General features: G+C 39.8%; 1 protein-coding gene across 1 annotated transcript in view; it reads right to left on the bottom strand.

Moving 5' to 3' along the window:
- LOC114906402 (protein WWC3-like) overlaps positions 1-24,048 on the bottom strand; it is a 145,031-nt gene that overhangs the window by 80,416 nt on the left and 40,567 nt on the right.

Below are 24,048 nucleotides of genomic sequence, written 5' to 3'. Positions count from 1 at the left end.
ACACAGATTCTAGCTCTAAACTGCTTCCCCCATGTTACCCGAAAATCCAGATGCTTAACGGCCAGCCCAAACGCCCTTCTGTTCCACTCACAAGAGCATCCTGGCATGCTGGTGAGTACAAGTGACACTCCAGCTCTACAGCAGGACCCTGGGCGAGACACTTCACCTCTTTAAACCTCAGTTTCCTCATGCCTCAGATGAGGACACTAAAAATGTCCCTCCCACTTAATGAGAAATGTAAGGAAAGGGCTTACTTAGCAGAGACCTGGCGTATAATGTCTGCACTGATTATTATTGCCAGGATAATGCTCAGTCTACTTACTCATGGGAGAAAAAGTAAAAAAAATGCACCAACTCCGGTACTTTATTATCATTAACAAACTCCTGGCTACAAATGTCACAACTCACAGCAAAACTCAGCACCAGAGCTGATCTGAGCTATCAGCACCACTGGGATGAGAGAACAAGCAGGAAATCATGCCCTCCCTTCGGAATAGGGCTTCAGGGCTCAACAGCACCGCTATGATTGCCATCAACAAACAAAATATTTATGAAAACTGGGCCGAGTGCTCTTCCTTGGAGGGTGGATACAGATGCACTGGGGGACCCCACACATTGAATGGTGACACCCCTACATCCCAACAAGGCCTGGCCTCATGGGCACTTCCATAATGGATCAGTACAGAGGTGTATGTTCCTCATATACACATTGCTTTGAATGTTCCTATAAAGCATAAAGCTTTACTTATACATTTTTAGAGAAAGGTACATATATTTTTTAACTACAGAGTGTTTCATGAAGAAAGTTAAAATAAGTGAACAAAAACTAAAACTTGGACTACAGGCAAATTTTCTTTCTTTTTTCTCTGCTCTCATTAAACCCCTACTTCAGCTCTTTCATGCAACAGTTCATCCAAACCATTGAGGGGGTAAGCTTTAACCCTATATCACCTTTGAGTCACTGTCAGATTCAGTGATAAAATATAAAAAGTTCCTCTTGGTGGCTATTAAAAACTGGGAGCCAAAAACAAGGACGGCAGCAGTAGGCATATTAGCTCTTTATACATTCTTTTATGTCATCCCTCAAAACCAGCCCCACCTTTACCAAAATCACTGGCTTTCTCCCTGACTGCTAAGTGCCTTAAGCAGACTTATAAGTCAAAAGTGACATGCATAAACGGTCCATCTCGTACATTCTTACCAGTACAAACTCACAAAAAATCAGTGTAATTCACTACAATTTTACACAGGAGGCATTATGTGGTTGTACAATGTGATGACACCAGAAGTCAGGAGATGACTCTTGGTCCAAGATCTCAAGCAAGTTAACTGTGTCATCTTGAGAAGTTTCTGAACTCCCAGAAGCCTTGGTGACTTCATGAGGATGCCAAGTCTGCAATGGGATTCCCAAACCCAGCTGATCATCAGAACTATCTGGATCCCTACTGAACTTCACTCTCTAGAGGTAGAAGTAGATTTGTTCATACATTAATCAGGTCCCAGAACAACCAAGTTGAGGAGTCTCTTCTTACAATGATTACTTTTAGCTGGCGGATGTTACTTATAATTAGACTGACCTCCATGCTCTCAGTACAGTTTTAAATATGCAGGGAATTGACACTAGAAAGAGAGAGCCATTATTCCAGGACTGAGATACATCAGAAATACAGATGATGTTCTCCTCCATGTCCAGTTCAGAGCTCAGACTCAGAGTGAGGTCCCTTGAACAGGGCTGTTCATCCACAGACTGCAGAAACACCAGGACACACATCGTAGGAAAACATAAAACAGAATGAAAGCCCAGGGTTTCCCTGGTGGTGCAGTGGTTAAGAATCTGCCTGCCAATGCAGGGGACACAGGTGCGATCTCTAGCCCGGGAGGATCCCACATGCCACGGAGCAACTAAGCATGTGTGCCACAACTACTGAAGCCCGTGCGCCTAGAGCCCATGAGCCACAACTACTGAGCCCACGTGCCACAACTACTGAAGCCCGCACACCTAGAGCCCGTGCTCCCCAACAAGAGAAGCCACCACAATGAGAAGCCAGTGCACCACAATGAAGAGTAGCCCCCGCTCACCACAACTAGAGAAAGCCTGCACACAGCAACGAAGACCCAACACAGCCAAAAATTTAAAAAAACAAACAAAAACAACAAAAAAAAGAAGAAAAGCCCACACAGTTTTCCATTGTAGGCACTCTATGGAGAACCAAGATTCTCTAACACAAGGCAGAAATAAAAGACCATCATTCTCACAGGACTGCATCTACCAAGGACGTGGCCCAACTTTTCTTTAGGAAAAAATGAAAATTACTTACATGGTAATGTATTCTTTCATTCATCCTGTGAAAAGGATGTATATCATACATTTATGTCTATATTTACATTTTAATTTCATCACTCAAATGAAATCTGTAGACTTTCAAACAAAAACCCAAGGCCAGAAAAGTGTGATTTCTCTGTAAGAGTCAATGCCACTGCTAACCAGGTCTACTGGCTCCTCCAGAATGAAAAATACAGCAAATGAATTGTCACTTGACACTGACACCCATATAGAGAAATGAAATTTTACTGCATTGAACAAAGTGGTTTCAATTGTTTGAAAGTCAATGGTAATCAAATAGTCATAGAGTATAGACACACAACCACTGTTAAGGCCGCGACGTAAGATGCTAATCACATCAGCTTCAGCTTCGTACTTAGGTGTTGTGAATTCCTTATAGCTTTTAGCAGCTGCAGAGTCTAAGTGCAGCCATCAGTAAAGCCAGGCACTGCACCAGCTGCCTGTCAAGGCACCAGCATCTACAATGGGAATGGCCGCTACCAGGGATCCCACAACCCTGGCTACCACTGCCTCTGAACACCTATACACTACCAAGTCATCGGAGCAGACTTGTGTACATTGGGGCAGCCTCTGGAGCAGACCCCTGTGGGTGGCCCACACACAAAGATGGGGCTGAAACCACAGCTGAGACCCAAGGGCCAGGTAACTAAGGACAGTGAGGTCCACCACACTACACCTACCTAGGGGTCTTGGAGGATCTCCTGGGGAGGCAAAGATCGACTATAGCTCACTGTGAGGGGAAGGACACTGGTAGCAAACACCCCAGGGAATACTGATTAGAGTGAGCTCTCCCAGAGGTCCACATTTCAGCACCAAAAACCAGGCTCATGCAGCAACTTGTCCGCTCCAGTGCTGGAAAGCTTCAGGCCAAACAACCACCAAAACTGGAACACAGCTCCACCAATTAGCAGACTAAAGACATACTGCGCTCACAGCCACCTCAAAGCACACCTTTCACAAGGCCCTGCCCATCGGAGGGACAAGACTCAGCACCAATCTCCAGAGGGCAGACACCAGTCCTTCCCGCCAGGAAGCCTGCACAGACTCCTGGACCAACCTCACCCATCAGGGGGCAGAAACAAGAGCAAGAGTAACCACAATCCTGTAGCCTGTGGAAAGAAGACCACAAACAGAGAATGTGAGACAAAGTGAGATGGCACAGAAATATGCTGAAAACAAAGAAAGAAAATAAAACCCCACAATAACAACTAAATGAAGAGAAGATAGGCAATTCACCTGAAAAAGAATTTAGAGTAATGATAGTAAAGATGATGTGAAATCACAGAGAAAGAATGGAGGCACAGAGTGAGAAGATACCAGATATGTTGAACAACGAGCTAGAACAGTTAAAGAACAAACAGAGATGAACGCAATAACTGAAATGAAAAATACACTGGAAAGAATCAATAGCAGAATAACTGAGACAGAAGAAGAAATAAGTAAACTGGAAAACAGAATGCTGCAAATCACTACCACAGAACAGAATAAAGAAAAAAGAATGAAAAGAAATGAGGAAAGTCTCAGCAACCTCTGGGACAATATTAAAAGCACCAACATTTGCATTATAGCAGTCCCAGAAGAAGAAGAGAAGAAAGGAAAGGGCTGGAGAAAATATTTGAAGATATTACAACCAAAAACTTCCCTAACATGACAAAGGAAACACTCACTCAAGTCCAGGAATCACAGAGAGCCCCATACAGGATGAACCCAAGGAGGAACATGGCAAGACACATATTAATCAAAGTGATACAAATAAAAATAAAAGAAAAAACATTAAAGAGAACACAAAACATAGAAGGGAATCCCCATAAGGTTATCAGCTGATTATTCAGCAGAAACTCTGCAGGCCAGAAGGGAGTAGCACGATATATTTCAAGTGATAAAAGGGAAAAACTTACAACCAAGAATACTCTACCCTGCACGGTTTTCATTCAAATTTGATGGCGAAATCAAAAGCTTTACAGACAAGCAAAAGCTAACAGAATTCACCACCACTAAACCAGTTTACAACAAATGCTAAAGGAACTCTTCTAGGTGGGAAAGAGACCAGCAAATTTAAAACAGCCTTGTACATATACAGACTGCTGTATCAAAACCTCATGGGTTGTAATGAGGTGGATAGACCTAGAGTCTGTCATACAGAGTGAAGTCAGAAAGAGAAAAACAAATACTGTATGCTAATGAACACATAAGGAATCTAAAAAAATGGTACTGATGAACCGAGTGACAGGACAGGAATAAAGACACTGATGTAGAGAATGTACTTGAGGACATGGGGAGGAAGGGGAAGCTGGGATGAAGCGACAGAGTAACACTGACACATATACACTACCAAATGTAAAATGGATAGCTAGTGGGAAGCTGCTGCATAGCAAAGGTAGATCAACTTGATGCTCTGTGACCACCTAGAGGGATGAGAGGGATGCTCAAGAGGGAGGGGATATAGGGATATAAGTATACATATAGCTGATTCACTTTGCTGTACAGCACAAACTAACATAAGATTGTAAAGCAATTACACTCCAATAAAGATATTAAAAAAATAAACCTCATGGGCACAGCAAATGCAAAAACAACAGATACACACACACAAAACAAACAGCAACCCTAACACAACACTAAAGATGATCATCAAATGACAAGGGAACAAAAGAGGAAGGAAAGGGAAAAAACCCCAAACAATTAAGAAACTGATAACAGCAACACACATATCCATAATTACCTTAAGTGTAAATGGACTAAATGTTCCAACCAAAAGACACAGACTGGCTGACTGGATACAAAACAAGACCCATATATAGCTGTCTACAAGACACCCACTTCAGACCTAGGGACACATACAGACTGAAAGTGAAGGAATGGAAAAAGCTATCCAATGCAAATGGAAATCAAAAGAAACCTGGAGTAGCAATACACGTATCAGACAAAATAGACTTTAAAATAAAGACTGTTAACAGACAAGGAAGGACACTACATAACAATCAAGGGATAGATCCAAGAAGAAAATATAACAGTTATAAATATGTGTGCACCCAACATAGGAGCATCTCAATACATAAGGCACATGATATCAGCCATAAAAGGGGAAATCAGCAGCAGTGCAAAAATAATGCAGAACATTAAAACCTCACTTACACCAATGGAGAGATCATCCAAACAGAAAATAAAGCAGGAAAAACAAGCTTTAAATGACACAATACTCCAGATAGATTTAATTGATGTTTATAGGACATTCCATCTGAAAGCAGCAGAATATGCTTTCTTCTGAAGTGCACATGGAACATTCTCCAGGAATGATCACATCTTGGGCCACAAATAAAGCCTTGAAAAACTTAAGAAAACTGAAATTTTATCAAGTATCTTTTCCAACCACAACTCCATGAGATTAGGAATCAATTACAGGAAAAAAAAAACTATAAGAACACAAACACATGGAGGCTAATAACCAAAATGCTACTAAATAACCAAGAGATCACTGAAGAAATCAAAGAGGAAATCAAAATACATAGAAACAAATGACAATAAAAACACGACAACCGAAAACCTATAGGATGCAGCAAAAGCAGTTCTAAGAGGGAAGTTTATAACAATACAATCTTACCTCAGGAAAAAAGAAAAATCTCAAAGAAACAACCTAACTTTATACCTGAAGCAACCAGAGAAAAAACAAACAAAACTCAAAATCAGTAGAAGGAAAGAAATCATAAAAATTAGAGTAGACAAAAAAACAAAGAAAACAACAGCAAAAATCATAGACTACAAGCTACTTCTTTGAGAAGATAAATGAAATTGATAAGCCTTTAGCCAGACTCATCAAGAAAACAAATGAGAGGACTCAAATCCATAAAATTAGAAGCAAAAAAGCAGAAGTTACAGTGGACACCAAAGAAATACGAAGGATCCTCAGAGACTACTATGAGCAACCATACGCCAGTAAAATGGAGAACCTAGAAGAAATCCACAAATTCTTAGAGAGGTACAACCTTCCAAAACTGAACCAGGGAAAAATAGAAAATAAGAACAGACCAATCACAAGTACTGAAATTGAAACTGTGAATAAAAAACTTCCAACAAGGGCTTCCCTGGTGGCGCAGTGGTTGAGAGTCCGCCTGCCGATGCAGGGGACACGGGTTTGTGCCCCGGTCCAGGAAGATCCCACATGCTGCGGAGCGGCTGGGCCAGTGAGCCACGGCCGCTGAGCCTGCCCGTCCGGAGCCCGTGCTCTGCAATGGGAGAGGCCACAACAGTGAGAGGCCCCCATACAGCAAAAAAAAAAAAAAAAAAACCTTCCAACAAAAAAAAATCCAGTACCAGAAGGCTTCACAGGCAAATTTTACCAAACATTCAGGCAAGAGTTACCCATCTGAAATTCTTCCAGACCAGTTCCTCTCATCAGGAAGCTTGCACAAGCCTCTTAGATAGCCTCATCCACAGAGGGCAGACAGCAGAAGCAAGAAGAACTACAATCCTGCAGCCTGTGGGAGGAAAAGCACATTCACAGAAAGATAGACAAAGTGAAAAGGCAGAGGACTATGTACCAGATGAAGGAACAAGATAAAATCCCAGTAAAACAACTAAATGAAGTGGAGACAGGCAACCTTCAATAAAAAGAATTCAGAATAATGATAGTGAAGATTATCCAGAACCTCGGAAAAGAATGGAGGCAAAGATCGAGAAGATGCAAACAATGTTTAACAAAGACCTAGAAGAATTAAAAAACAAACACCTAAAAGAATTAAAGAACAAACAAACACTGATGAAAAATACAATAACTGAAATGAAGAATACACTAGAAGGAATCAATAGCAGAATAACTGAGGCAGAAGAACGGATAAACGACCTGGAAGACAGAATGGTGGAATTCACTGCCATGGAACAAAATAAAGAAAAAAGAATGAAAAGAAATGAAGACAGCCTAAGAGATCTCTAGACAACATTAAATGCACCCGGATCCACATTATCGGGGTCCCAAAAGGAGAAGAGAGAAAGAAGGGATACAAGAAAATATTTGAAGAGATTATAGTTGAAAACTTCCCTAACATAGGAAAGGAAATAGCCACCTAAGTCAGGGAGCACAGAGAGTCCCAAGCAGGACAAACCCAAGGGGAAACACACTGAGACACATAATAATAAATTCACAAAAATTAAAAACAAAGAAAAATTATTAAAAGCAATGAGGGAAAAATGATAAATAACATACAAGGGAACTCCCATAAGGTAAACAGCTGATTTCTCAGCAGAAACTCTACAAGCCAGAAGGGGTGGCACAACATATTTACAGTGATGAAATGGAAGAAACTACAACCAAGATTACCCTACCTGGCAAGGATGTCATTCAGACTCGACGGAGAAATTAAAACTTTACGGACAAGCAAAAGCTAAGAGAATTCAGCACCACGAAACCAGCTTATCAACAAATGCTAAAGGAACTTCTCTAGGCAGGAAACACAAGAGAAGGAAAAGACCTACAATAACAAACCCAAAACAGTTAAGAAAGTGGTAATAGGAACATACATATTGATAATTACCTTAAATGTAAATGGATCAAATGCTCCAACCAAAAGACATAGACTGGCTGAATGGATAAAAAACAAGACCCATATATATGCTGTCTACAAGAGACCCACTTCACCTAGGGACACATACAGACTGAAAGTGAGAGGATGAAAAAGATATTCCATGCAAATGGAAGTCAAAAGAAAGCTGGAGTAGCAATACTCATATCACAGAAAAAGACTTTAAAATAAAGACTATTACAAGAGACACAGAAGGACACTACATAATGATCAAGGGATCAATCCAAAAAGAAGATAAGACACTTGTAAATATTTATGCATCCAATATAGGAGTACCTCAATACATAAGGCAAATGCTAAGAGCCATAAAAGGGGAAATCGACAGTAACACAATCATAGTAGGGGACTTTAACACCCCACTTACATCAATGTACAGATCATCCAAAATGAAATTAAATAAGAAAACACAAGCTTTAAATGATACATTAAACAAGATAGACAATTAATATATATAGGATATTCCATACAAAAACAACAGAATATGTTTTCTTCTTAAGGGCTCATGGAACATTCTCCAGGTTAGATCATATCTTGGGTCACAAATCAGGCCTTGGTAAATTTAAGAAAATTGAAATCATATTAAGTATCTGTTCCGACAACAATGCTATGACACCAGATATCAATTATAGGAAGAAAACTGTAAAAAATACAAACACATGGAGGCTAAGCAATATGCTACTAAATAATCAAGAGATCCCTGAAGCAATCAAAGAGGAAATTAAAAAATACCTAGAAAGAGATGACAATGAAAACACGATGACCCAAAACCTATGGGATGCAGCAAAAGCGTTCTAAGAGGGAAGTTTATAGTAATGCATTCCACCACAAGGAACAAGAAAAATATCAAATAAACAACCTACCCTTACACCTAAAGTAATTGGATACCCCCAAAGTTAGCAGAAGGAAAGAAATAAAAATCAGATCAGATATGAAAAAGGAATGAGGGAAACAAGAGCAAAGATCAATAAAAGTAAAAGCTGGTTCTTTGAGAAGGTAAACAAAATGGACCAACGAGTAGCCAGTCTCATCAAGAAAAAAAGGGGAAAGACTCAAATCAACAGAAATGAAAAAGGAGAAGTAACAACTAACACTGCAGAAATAAAGGATCATGAGAGATTACTACAAGCAACTCTATGCCAATAAAAGTGACAACCTGGAAGAAATGGACAAATTCTTAGAAAAGCAAACCTTCTGAGACTGAACCAGGAAGAAATAGAAAATATAAACAGATCAGTCACAAGCACTTGAGACTGTGATTAAAATCTTCCAAAAAACAAAAGCCCAGGACCAGATGGCTTCACAGGCAAATTCTATCGAACATTTACAGAGGAGCTAACACCTATCTTTCTCAAACTCTTCCAAAATATAGCAGAGGGAGGAACACTCCCAAACTCATTCTACGAGGCCACCATTCCCCTGATACCAAAATCAGACAAAGATGTCACAAAAAAAAGAAAATTATAGACCAGAATTACTAATGAACATAGATGTAAAAATCCTCAACAAAATACTAGCAAACAGAATCCAACAGCACATTAGAAGAATCATACACCATGATCAAGTGGGGTTTATCCCAGGAATGCAAGTATTCTTCAATATACGCAAATCAACCAATGTGATAAATCATATTAACAAACCGATGGATGAAAACCATGATGAGCTCAATACATGGAGAAAAAGCTTTCAAAAAAATTCAACACCCATTTAAGATAAAAACTCTCCAGAAAGTGGGCACAGAGGGACTCCACCTCCACATAACAAAGGCCATATATGACAAAGCCACAGCCAACTTCATTCTCAATGGTGAAAAACTGAAACCATTTCCTCTAAGATCAGGAACAAGACAAGGTTGCCCACTATCACCGCTATTATTCAACATAGTTTTGGAAGTTTTAGCCACAGCAATCAGACAAGAAAAAGAAATAAAAGGAATCCAAATCGGAAAAGAAGAAGTAAAGCTGTCACTGTTTGCAGATGACATGGTACTATACATAGAGAATCATAAAGATGCTACCAGAAAACTACTAGAGCTAATCAATGAATTTGGTAAAGCAGCAGTATACAAATTGAATGCACAGAAATCTCTTCCATTACTATACATTAATGATGAAAAATCTGAAACAGAAATTAAGGAAACACTCCTATTTACCACTGCAACAAAAAGAATAAAATACCTAGGAATAAACCTGCCTAAGGAGACAAAAGACCTGTATGCCAAAAACTATAATACTCTGATGAAAGAAATTAAAGGTGATACAAACAGATGGAGAGATATACCATGTTCTTCGATTAGAAGAATCAACATTGTGAAAATGACTCTACTACCCAAAGCAATCTACAGATTCAATGTAATTCCTAGAAAACTAACAATGGCATTTTTCAGAGAAACAGAACAAAAATTGCACAATTTATATGGAAACACAAATTATCATGAAGAGCCAAAGGAATCTTGAGAAAGTAAAATGGAGTAGGAGGAATCAGACTCCCTGACTTCGGACTACACTACAAAGCTACAGTAATCAAAACAGTATGGAACTGGCACAAAAACAGAGATATAGATCAATGGTACAGGATAGAAAACCCAGACATAAACCCGCCCACATATAGTCACCTAATTTATGACAAAGGAGGCAAGAACATACAATGGAGAAAAGATAGCCTCTTCAATAAGTGGCCCTGGGAAACTGGACAGCTACATGTAAAAGAATGAAATTAGAACACTCCCTAACACCATACACAAAAATAAACTCAAAATGGATTAAAGACCTAAGTGTAAGACTGGATACTATAAAACTCTTGGAGCAAAACATAGGCCAAACACACTATGACATTAACTGCAGCAAAATCTCTTCTGATCCAGCTCGTAATGAAAATAAAAACAAAAATAAACAAATGGGACCTCATTAAACTTAGAAGCTTCTGCACAGCAAAGAAAACCATAAACAAAACAAAAGACAACCCTCAGAATGGGAAAATATTTGCAAATGAAGACACCAACAAGGGATTAATCTCCAAAATATACAAACAGCTCATGCAGCTCAGTATCAAAAAAAACAAGCCAGTCAAAAAATGGGCAGAAGATCTAAATAGACATTTCTCCAAAGACATACAGATGGCCAAGATGCCAATGAAAGATTGTGAACATCACTAATTATCAGAAAAATGCAAATCAAAACTGCAATGAGGTATCACCTCACACCAGTCAGAAAATCTACAAACAATAAATGCTGGAGAGGGTGTGGAGAAAAGGGAACTCTCTTGCACTGTTGGTGGGAATGTAAATTGATATAGCGAATATGGAGAACAGTATGAAGTTTCCTTGAAAAACTAAAACTGTAGCTACCATATGATCCAGAAATCCCAATCCTGGGCATATATCCAGAGAAAACATTAATTCAAAAAGATATATGCACCCCATGCTCATTGCAGCACTATTTACAAGAGCCAGGACATGGAAGCAACCTAAATGTCCACCAACAGAGGGATGGGTAAAGAAGATTGGTACATACATGCAATGGAGTATTACTCAGCCATAAAAAGGAACAAAATAATGCCATTTGCAGCAACGTGGATGGACCTAGAGATTGTCATACTGAGTGAAGTCACACAGAAAGAGACAAATATATGATATCGCTTATATGTGGAATCTAAAAACATGGTATAAATGGTGTTATTCACAAAGAGAAAAAGAGTCACAGATGCAGAAAACAAACATATGGTTACCAGGGGGAAAGGGAGGAAGGATAAACTGGGAGATTGGGATTGATATACAGACACTACTACATATAAAATACTTAACTAATAAGGGCCTAGTGTATAGCACAGGGAACTCTACTCAATACTCTGTAATGACCTATACAGGTAAATAATATATAAAAGAGTGGACATATGTATGTATAGCTGACTCACTTTGCTGTATACCTGAAACTAACAGAACACTGTAAAACAACTATGTTCCAATAAAAATTATTTTTAAAAACTAAAGAAAAATCAGTGGACTCTGAGTAAAACATATTACTCTGCATAACGTGGGTGGGCTTTATCCAATCAGATGGATGTTCTTGGGCATCACCCATTTGGGAAACTCATTCTGAGTCCTCCCTGCTATGTCTCTGGATGCTAGTAATGAGTTACATGAAGAAAATCTTTCAAAACAAGCTTCAGAAACTTTAGGGCAGCAGAGCCTACTAGTCCTTTCACTGGATAAGGATAGCCCAATTTATCTGGAGACTTTAATTACTTGTTGTAAGAGTTTTAAATATGTGTTTGCACCAAGTATTTCACACATTTTATACATGTTCTGAAGTGTTTTATAAAAGGTCTCAAAAGAAATGTGAAATAATACTACACTGAGAAATTTCTCCTATAAGACTGACAAAAACACTAAGGTTTGACAACACATGCTGTTAGTAAAGTTCTGGAAAACAGAATCATTGTGTCAGTGATGGAAATCCAAAATGGTGCAATATCTAACTATACAGCAAACGCATTTGCCATTTGGCCCAGAAATTCCTCTTTCAGGAAATCATCCTGAAAAGATATATGTGTAAAACCTTAAGTAAAAAGCTGACGGGAAATGTTATAAATGCATGCATCTAATTGACAATACAAAACCCCAGTGAGTAGCTTCACACCAAGAAAAGAGACAACCAGCCCCTTAGCAGAAGTGACCCAGCCACAGCACATACAGAAGCACCCTAGCAGGCATCTGAGCATCTGGATGTGGGCAGGGTTTTACAGAGTAAAATTACAGAACGGGTACTGGTGCACCGGGAAGCATCACAAAGATGGACAAAATGAGTAACAAAACCAGTAGCTGATGTTGAAAATGAAGCTTGATTTGCTTAAGAGAAAAACAATTTTACATGCTTGCTAACTGACTATAGATAATTAAAGGAACTCCTTTTGTAGATCCAAATCAGAGGAGAATGAACACAATGCTGGGTAATGGTCAGGGAAGCAAAAAAAAGACAATTAGTTTAAAAGACTTCAGATCAGATCAAGATGACATAGAAGACACAATCCTCCATCCCCCCGCAGAGATCAACAATGAGTTATCTAGGAACAAAACAGCTCTGGGAGAGCTCTGGGTTCCACTGAGACACTTCAGCAATACAGTGCAACAAAAACCCTGAGAATAACTGCACAAAAAGGGAATGAAGAACAGCCTCATTTTATCTGATGGTCCCCTTCCCCAGGCAGCACTACTCAGCATCAGGTGAGAACCACTCAGCTATAAAGAGTTCCCCTTGCCAGTAAAGGGACAGTGGGGTAAGCAACCACCTTACCCTGCTTACTAGGGCATGAGAGCAAGAACTCACTTTGGTTCACCCCACTGAGACAATGACAGACTGAGATGTAGAGAGATGGCTAAGAAGAAGGAAGAGCAGAGGTTTCCAACAGCAGGAGAAGCAATCTGGCCTGCAGTGGACCTTACCACTGAAGAAACATATAGCCTGCTCAATTGCCACAGCTACCCTGCAGATTTCATCAGCCCCTTGCCATTGGTATTATTGTTTGTTGATGCCAACCCTACCCTCCCTCCAGAGCCCAGGATCTGCACTCGTAGCCAGCCCAGGCCTCTGCAGCTGCGTGAATTACCAATACCATGCTTATTGCTGAGGCCCACCAGTATGCACATGCTTAGGACTGGCTTCTCCTGCTATTCATCTGAATGCTATTGCCTGAACCCTCATCACTGGCCTCAACAAACAGCAATACACACACCTGGGCAGTACACACACACACATCTGTGCAGCCACAGGAGTGCACACCAACAACTAATACACCGCAGCAGCTTGCGGGTCCAGATTCTGCCCTCTCTCCAGTCACTGGCCTGCAACACTGTACACCTGCAACTAGCTCCTCCAGCTGTGCACTTGCAAAATCCCAGTCCACCCCCTGCCACTGTCTCCACTGCCATGCACTTCTGTCAAGAACCAGTAGACACAGTAGTGTACATCAACAGCCAGGGTCTTTGCAGCTGCCAGTGAGCCCACACTTGGCCCCAGCCCTTACGCTGGCCCCCACCAATACATGTGTCTGGAAACAGCCACTGCTACTACATAGGCACCTGGGGCTGGCCCCACAGCCAAGTATATGCAAAACCACTGGTTCTAGCCACCACTGCTCTTTTCCCTTTTCTCTAGCCACTATACCCAGAGTAACTGCTGAAGACCTCAACAGCCATTGCAGCCACTACAGGACACCTGCAGTTGTCAATGCGGGGGACCTGAAAGCCTCTGCTAATGAGTCACCAAACCCTCCACATGTCTAGTCCAGGTATATGCCATGACAACTGGTGCCCCATACCACTAAACTATGGGTCAGAGCACTCTCTAACATGCTGTAAAGCATAAGGACATCCACTATGTTAAGGTCTTTCCAACTGAAGACACAGTCATAAATTGAACTTGAAACCATCAAGTCTGGAATAGGTGATGGCTTCTTCAGATGCACAGACACCTACATGAGGCACAGGGATCATGAAGAGTCATAACATTTTCTAAAGAAAACAGTAAAGTAATAGAGAACACAGTAAGAATACAATAATTCACCCAAAGAAATGAAGATTCAGGAATTACCAGAGAAATAATTCAAAATAATTATTCTAAAGATGACCACAGAGCTGCAAGAGAACATAGAAAAATAATAGTGCTTTCAGGAAAACAAAATAAGTTCAACAAGCAGATAGAAAGCATTAAAAAGAAATAAAGAATGAACTGAAGAATTCAATAGAGAGCTTCAATAACAGACTTGACAAGGAAGACAAGCAGAAGAAAGAATCAGGGACCTCCAAGACAGATCATTGGAAATTATCCATCCTGAGGAGCAAAAATAAGGATGAATGAAAAGGAGTTAAGAAAGCCTACAGGACCAATGGGATGACAATAAGAGAAACAATTTACACATCACTGGAGTCCCAGAAGGAGAAGAGCAGGAGAAAGGATTGTGGAAAGCTTATTTGAAGGAATAATGGCTGAGAAGTTCCCAAACCTTGGGACAGATTTGGACACCAAAGTTCATAAAGCAATTAGGTCACTCCAAAATTCCAATCCAAAGTTTTTTTCTCCAAGACTCATTATAATAAAACCCTCTAACATCAAAAACAATGTTAAGCCATCAAGAGAAAAATCATTCTCTCATACAAAGGAACCCGTACAAGGCTATGAGAGGATTTCTCAACAAAAACCTTACAGACCAGGAGAGAACAGAACGATATATTCAAAGGGCTGAAACAAAAAACACTGCCAACCAAGAATGCTTTATCCAGCAAAGTTGTCCTTCAGAATTAAAGACAAAATAAAGCCATTCCTTATAAACAAAAGCTAAGGGAATTTTTCACCACTAGACCTATCTCACAAGAAATCCTGGAAGGAGTTCTTCAAGCTAACACAAAAAGACGCTAATTGGTAACATGAAAATATATAAGAACAGGTAAAGCCATGTCTATATATTCAGTTTCAGAATATTCTAACACTTTAACATGGAGGCATGTTGACCACTTAATTCTAGTATATTGGTTCAAGGGCAAAAGAACTGAATACAGATGGCATAACAATAACTTGTTAATGAATGTAAAATTTAAGAACAAGTGAGGTGTGGTATCAAAAATATCAAATGGGTACGGGGGGTATAGAGGGTTGAGTTTTTGTATACAATCAAAATTAAGTTGTTATCAGCTTAAAATAGATTGTCATATCTTTAAGACATTTCATGTAAGTCTCTCACAAAACAAAACTCTGTAACAGATACAAACAAGTAAGAAGAAGAAAATCAGAGTACCAACTACAAAAATCATTAATTCACAAAGGAAGACAGCAAGAGAAAAAAGGAACAAAGAAACTTATACAACAGTCAGTAAAGAATGAACACATCACTGTGGCATGTGGGATCTTTAGTAACATCATATGGAATCCTTAGCTGCAGCCTGCATGATGCAACTAAAAAAAAAAGAAGATTCCACATGCCACAGTGAAGATCTTGCATGTGGCAAGGAAGATCCCGAGTGCCACACCTAAGACCCGGCACAGCCAAATAAATAAATCTTTTCTTTTAAAAAAAGAAGAATTGGGCTTCCCTGGTGGCACAGTGGTTGAGAGTCCGCCTGCCGATGCAGGGGACACGGGTTCGTGCCCTAGTCCGAGAAGATCCCACATGCCGCAGAGCGGCTGGGCCCGTGAGCCATGGCCGCTGAGCCTGCGCATCCAGAGCCTGTGCTCCACAACGGGATAGGCCACAACAGTGAGAGGCCCACATACCACAAAAAAATAATAATAATAATAAAAAGAAAAAAAGAAGAATTAACATGTCAGCAATAACTCCTTACATATCAATAATTCTTTTAAATGTAAATGGGCTAAATGCACCAATCAAAAGGCATAGAGTGGCTAGACGGATAAATATACAAACAAACTTATATGCTGCCTACAAGGGACTCACTTCTGATTCAAGGACACAAATAGGCTCAAAGTGAGGGGATGAAAAGATACTCCAAGCAAGTAGAGAGCAAAATACTTACAACAGACAATATGGACTTTAAGCTAAAAACAGGAAGAAGAATCAAAGAAGGTCAAATAATGTAAGGTTTATAATTACATTATAATAATATAATTATAAAGGGTCAATTCATCAAGAAGATACAACAATCTTAAATATATACGAATCCAATATTAGAGCTAAATATATTAAGCAAATACTAACAAATCTGAAGGGAGTAATAAACAACGATCCAACAATGGTACGAGTCTTTCATACCCTGCTTTCAACAATAGATAGGGTTTCCCTGGTGGCGCACTGGTTAAGAATACGCCTGCCAATGCAGGGAACACGGGTTCGAGCTCTGGCCCAGGAAGATCTCACATGCCTTGGAGCAACTGTGTCCCTGCATTACAACTACTGAGCCTGTGCATTAGAGCTCACGAGCCACAACTACTTAGCCTGCATGCCACAACTACTGAAGCCCACACGCCTAGAGCCCATGCCCCACAACAAGAGAAGCCACCACAATGAGAAGCCCACGCACCACAATGAAGAGTAGGCCCCACTCGCCGCAACTAGAGAAAGCCCACAGCAGCAACGAAGATCCAACACAGCCAAAAATAAATAAATAAAATAAATAATTTTAAATGTCACCAATAAAGCATAAAAAAAGGGATAGATCATCCAGACAGAAAATCAAGTTGAACTGTAGACAAAATGGACCTAACAGGACATTCCATCCAACAGCAACAGAATACCCTTCTCCTCAAGAACACATGGAATATTCCCCAGGACAGACCATGTGTTAGGTCACAAAACTATCTTTAAGAAATCTTAAAATCTTATCCTTAATCTTAAAAGACTGACATTACACCAAGTATCTTCTCTGATCACAAATATAAAACAAGATATCAATGACAGAAGAGAAACTGGAAAATTCACAAATATGTGGAAATTAAATAATACACACCTGAAAAACCAACGGCTCAAAGATGAAATCAAAGAGGAAATTTAAAAACATCTTGAAACAAACGTAAGTGTAAACACAACATACTAAAATCTATGGGATGCTGCAAAAGCAGTTGTAAGAGGGAAGTTTAAAGGCAATAAACACCATATATTATGAGGGGAGAAAAAGGCCTAAAAAAAAAATTACTTTTACACCTCAGGGGAAGAGTAAAACAAACTAAGCCCAAACTTAGCAGAAAGAAGGAAATAAAGATCAGAGAAGAAATAAATGAAGTACAAATTAGAGAAAATTTTAAAAAATCAACAAAACTGAGGTTTTTTTTAAAAGATAAACAAAATTTTAGCTAGACTTACCAAGAAAAAAAAAGAGAGAGAAGACTCAAAAAAATTATGAATGAAAATGAAGACACATAAAAAGGATTATAAAAAGCTACTAACAATTATATGTCAACAACTGAACAACCTACAAGAAATGGGAAAATTCCTAGAAACATAAAACCTAACAAGAGTGAATCATGAAGAAATAGAAAATGTAAACAAACCAATAACAATAAGGAGACTGAATTAAAATCTCTCAATAAAGAATAGTCCAGGTCCAGAAGGCTTCATGGCTAAACTCCAGCAAACATTTGAAGAAGAATGAATATATATCCTTCTCAAACTCTTCCCAAAAATTAAAGAGGAGGGAACACTGCAAAACTTATTTTACTAAGTCAGCATTACCCTGGCATTACCAAAGCTACCTAGATAAGGTTACTACAAGAAAAGAAATCAACGGACCAATATCCCTGATAAATATAAATGCAAACATTCTCAACAAAATACTAACAAACAGAATTCAACAATACTTTAAAAGGGTCATACACCTTGATCAAATGGCATTAGTTCCTGGGATGTTGGCATATTTCAACATACGTAAATCAATCCATGGATTACACAATAATAGAATAAAGGATAAAAGTCATATAAAGTGGAAGATTGTGGAAGAGTAAGATGCGGAGATAACCTTCCTCCCCACAGATACATAAGAAATACATCTACACGTGGAACAAGTCCTACAGAACACCTACTGAACGCTGTTAGAAGACCTCAGACCTCCCAAAAGGCAAGAAACTCCCCACGTACCTGGGTAGGGCAAAAGGAAAAAAGAAAAAAACAGAGACAAAAGGATAGGGACGGTACCTGCACCAGTGGGAGGGACTTGTGAAGGAGAAAAGGTTTCCACACAGTAGGAAACCTCTTCGCGTGCGGAGACTGCGGGAGGCGGAGAGGGGAGCTTCGGTACCGCGGAGGAGAGCACAGCAACAGGGTTGCAGAGGGCAAAGCGGGGAGATTCCCGCACAGAGGATCAGGGCTGACCGGCACTCACCAGCCCAACAAGCTTGTCTGCTCACACACCGGGGTGGGCGGGGCTCGGAGTTGAGTCTCCGGCTTTGGTCGGATCGCCGGGAGAGGACTGGGGTTGGCGGCGTGAACACAGCCTGAAGGGGTTAGTGCACCACGGCTAGCCCAGAGGGATTCCAGGAAAAGGTCTGGAGCTGCCGAAGAGGCAAGAGACTTTTTCTTCCCTCTTTGTTTCCTGGTGCGCGAGGAGTGGGGATTAAGAGCACTGCTTAAAGGACCTCCAGAGACAGGAACGAGCCGCGGCTAAAAGCGCGGACACCAGAGACGGGAATGAGACGCTAAGGCTGCTGCCGCCGCCACCAACAAGCCTGTGTGCGAGCACAGGTCACTATCCACACCCCCCTTCCAGGTAGCCTGTGCAGCCCGCCACTACCAGGTCCCCGGGATCCAGGGACAACTTCCCCGGGAGAACGCACAGTGCGCCTCAGGCTGGTGCAAGGTCACGCCGGCCTCTGCTGCTGCAGGCTCGCCCCACACTCCGTGCCCCTCCCTCCCCACGGCTTGAGTGAGCCAGAGCCCCTGAAGCAGCGGCTCCTTTAACCCCGTCCTGTCTGAGCAAAAAACAGACGCCCTCCGGCGACCTACACGCAGAGGAGGGGCCAAATCCAAAGCTGAGCCCCTGGGAGCTGTGAGAACAAAGAGGAGAAAGGGAAATCTCTCCCAGCAGCCTCAGGAGCAGCGGATTAAAGCTCCACAATCAACTTGATGCACCTGCATCTGTGGAATACGTGAATAGACAACAAATCATCCCAAATTGAGGAGGTGGACTTTGAGAGAAAGATTTATGATTTTTTCCCCTTTTCCTCTTTTTGTGAGTATGTATGTGTATGCTTCTGTGTGAGATTTTGTATGTATAGCTTTGCTTCCACCATTTGTCCTAGGGTTCTGTTCGTCCGTATTTTTTTAAATTTTTTTTCCCAATAATTATTTATTTTAATAACTTTATTTTATTTTACTTTATCTTCTTTCTTACTTTCTCTCTTTCTCTCTTTCTTTCCTTCCTTCCCTCCAATAGACAACGAATCATCCCAAATTGAGGAGGTGAACTTTGACAGCAAGATTTATTAATTTTTCCCTTTTTCCTCTTTTTGTGAGTGTGTATGTGTATGCTTCTGTAAGAGATTTTGTCTGTATAGCTTTGCTTCCACCATTTGGCCTAATGTTCTATCCATCCATTTTTTGTTGTTTTTTTAAATTTTTTTCTTAATATTTTTTAATTTAATAACTTTATTATATTTTACTTTATTTTATTTTACTTTATCTTTTTTCTTTCTATTTTCCTTCCCTCCTTCCTTCCTTCCCTCATTCCTTTCTTCCACCATCCCTCCCTCCCTCCTTTCTTTCATTCTTTCTTTCTTTCTTCCTTCCTTCCTTCCTTTCTTTCTTTCTTCCTATTTCTACTAATTCTTTCTCTCTACTTTTTCTTGCTTTTATTCTGAGCTGTGTGGATGAAAGGCTCTTGGTGCTGCAGCCAGGAGTCAGTGCTGTGCCTCCGAGGTGGGAGATCCAACTTCAGGACACTGGTCAACAAGAGACCTCCCAGCTCCCCATAATATCAAACGGCAAAAATCTCCCAGACATCTCCATCTCAACGCCAAGACCCACCTTCACTCAACAACCAGCAAGCTACAGTGCTGGACACCCTATGTCAAACAACTATCAAGACAGGAACACAACCCCACCCATTAGCAGAGAGGCTGCCTAAAATCATAATAAGGCCACAGACACCCCAAAACACACCACCAGATGTGGACCTGCCCACCAGAGAGACAAGATCCAGCCTCATCCTCCAGAACACAGGCACTAGTCCCCTCCCCCAGGAAGCCTACAAACCCACTGAACCAACCTCAGCCACTGGGGACAGACACCAAAAACAAAGGGAACTACGAACCTGCAGCCTGCAAAAAGGAGACCCCAAACACAGTAAGATAAGCATAATGAGAAGACAGAAAGACACACAGCAGATGAAGGAGCAAGATAAAAACCCACCAGACCTAACAAATGAAGAGGAAATAGGCAGTCTACCTGAAAAAGAATTCAGAATAATGATAGTAAAGATGATCCAAAATCTTGGAAATAGAATACACAAAATGCAAGAAACATTTAACAGGGACCTAGAAGAACTAAAGATGAAACAAACAATGATGAACAACACAATAAATGAAATTAAAAATACTCTAGATTGGGTCAATAGCAGAATAACTGAGGCAGAAGAACGGATAAGTGACCTGGAAGATAAACTAGTGGAAATAACTACTGCAGAGCAGAATAAAGAAAAAACAATGAAAGGAACTGAGGACAGTCTCAGAGACCTCTGGGACAACATTAAATGCACCAACATTCGAATTATAGGGGTTCCAGAAGAAGAAGAGAAAAAGAAAGGGATTGATAAAATATTTGAAGAGATTATAGCTGAAAACTTCCCTAATATGGGAAAGGAAATAGATAATCAAGTCCAGGAAGCACAGAGAGTCCCATACAGGATAAATCCAAGGAGAAACATGCCAAGACACATATTAATCACACTGTCAAAAATTAAATACAAAGAAAATATATTAAAAGCAGCAAGGGAAAAACAACAAATAACACACAAGGGAATCCCCATAAGGTTAACAGCTGATCTTTCAGCAGAAACTCTGCAAGACAGAAGGGAGTGGCAGGACATATTGCAAGTGATGAAGGAGAAAAACCTGCAACCAAGATTACTCTACCCAACAAGGATCTCATTCAGATTTGATGGAGAAATTAAAACCTTTACAGACAAGCAAAAGCTGAGAGAGTTCAGCACCACCAAACCAGCTTACAACAAATGCTAAAGGAACGTCTCTAGGCAAGAAACACAAGAGAAGAAAAAGACTGACAATAATGAACCTAAAACAATTTAGAAAGTGGGAATGGGAACATACATATCGATAATTACCTGAAATATAAATGGACTAAATGCTCCCACCAAAAGACACAGATTGGCTGAAAGGATACAAAAACAAGACCCATATATAAGCTGCGTAAAGGAGATCCACTTCAGTCCTAGAGACACATACAGACTGAAAGTAAGGGGATGGAAAAAGATATTCCATGCAAATGGAAACCAAAAGAAAACTGGAGTAGCAATTCTCATATCAGACAAAATAGACTTTAAAATAAAGACTATTAGAAGAGACAAAGAAGGACGCTACATAATGATCAAGGGATCGATCCAAGAAGAAGATATAACAATTGTAAATATTTATGCACCCAACACAGGAGAACCTCAATACATAAGGCAAATACTAACAGCCATAAAAGGGGAAATCGACATTAACACATTCATACTAGGGGACTTTAACACCCCACTTTCACCAATGGACAGATCATCCAAAATGAAAATGAATAAGGAAACACAAGCTTTAAATGATACATTAAACAAGATGGACTTGTTATTTATAGGAAACTCCATCCAAAAACAACAGAATACACATTTTTCCCAAGTGCTCACGGAACATTCTCTAGGATAGACCATATCTTGGGTCACAAATCAAGCCTTGGTAAATTTAAGAAAATTGTATCGAGTATCTTTTCTGACCACACGCTATGATTCTAGATATCAATTACAGGAAACTATCTGTGAAAAATACAAACACATGGAGGCTAAACAATACACTACTTAATAACGAAGTGATCACTGAAGAAATCAAAAAAATCAAAAAATACCTAGAAACAAATGACAATGGAGACACGATGACCCAACACCTATGGGATGCAGCAGAAGAGTTCTAAGAGGGAAGTTTATAGCAATACAAGCCCACCTTAAGAAACAGAAAACTTCTCAAATAAACAACCTAACATTGCACCTAAAGCAATTAGAGAAAGAAGAACAAAAAACCCCCGAAGTTAGCAGAATGAAAGAAATCATAAAAATCAGATCAGAAATAAATGAAAAAGAAATGAAGGAAACGATAGCAAAGATCAATAAAACTAAAAGCTGGTTCTTTGAGAAGATAAACAAAATTGACAAACCATTAGCCAGACTCATCAAGAAAAAAAGGGAGAAGACTCAAATCAATAGAATTAGAAATTAAAAAGGAGAAGTAACAACTGACACTGCAGAAATACAAAAGATCAGAGTGATTACTACAAGCAACTCTATGCCAATAAAACAGACAGCCTGGAAGAAATGGGCAAAGTCTTAGAAATGCACAACCTGCCAAGACTGAATCAGGAAGAAATAGAAAATATGAACAGACCATTCGCAAGCACTGAAATTGAAACTGTGATTAAAAATCTTCCAACAAACAAAAACCCAGGACCACATGGCTTCACAGGCGAATTCTATCAAACATTTAGAGAAGAGCTAACACCTTTCCTCTCAAACTCTTCCAAAATATAGCAGAGCGAGGAACACTCCAAAATTCATTCTACGAGGCCACCATCACCTTGATACCAAAACCAGACAAGGACTTCACAAAGAATGAAATCTACAGGCCAATATCACTGATGAACATAGATGCAAAAATCCTCAACAAAATACTAGCAAACAGAATCCAACAGCACATTAAAAGGATCATACACCATGATCAAGTGGGGTTTCTTCCAGGGTTGCAAGGATTCTTCAATATACACAAATCAATCAATGTGATATACCATATTAAAAAATTGAAGGAGAAAAATCATATGATCCTCTCAATAGATGCAGAGAAAGCTATCAACAAAATTCGACACCCATTTATGATAAAAACCCTGTAGAAAGTAGGCATAGAGGGAACTTTCCTCAACATAATAAAGGCCATATATGACAAACCCACAGCGAACATCATCCTCAATGGTGAAAAACTGAAAGCATTTCCACTAAGATAAGGAAAAGGCAAGGTTGCCCACTCTCACCACTCTTATTCAATATAGTTTTGGAAGTTTTAGCCACAGCAATCAGACAAGAAAACGAAATAAAAAGAATACAAATCGGAAAAGAAGTAAAGCTGTCACTGTTTGCAGATGACATGATACTATACATAGAGAATCCTAAAGATGCTACCAGAAAACTACTAGAGCTAATCAATGAATTTGGTAAAGTAGCAGGATACAAAATTAATGCACAGAAATCTCTGGCATTCCTATACACTAATGATGAAAAATCTGAAATTGAAATCAAGAAAACACTCCCATTTACCACTGCACCAAAAAGAATAAAATATCTAGGAATAAACCTACCTAAGGAGACAAAAGACCTGTATGCAGAAAATTATAAGACACTGATGAAAGAAATTAAAGATGATACAAATAGATGGAGAGATATACCAT

Source organism: Monodon monoceros, unplaced genomic scaffold (genome assembly GCF_005190385.1).
Source record: "Monodon monoceros isolate NGI ecotype Baffin Bay Population unplaced genomic scaffold, NGI_Narwhal_1 Super_Scaffold_22, whole genome shotgun sequence".
Lineage (NCBI taxonomy): Eukaryota > Metazoa > Chordata > Mammalia > Artiodactyla > Monodontidae > Monodon > Monodon monoceros.
Note: the sequence above shows the minus strand (reverse complement) of the source record. Positions and strands in the feature narration are given on the sequence as shown.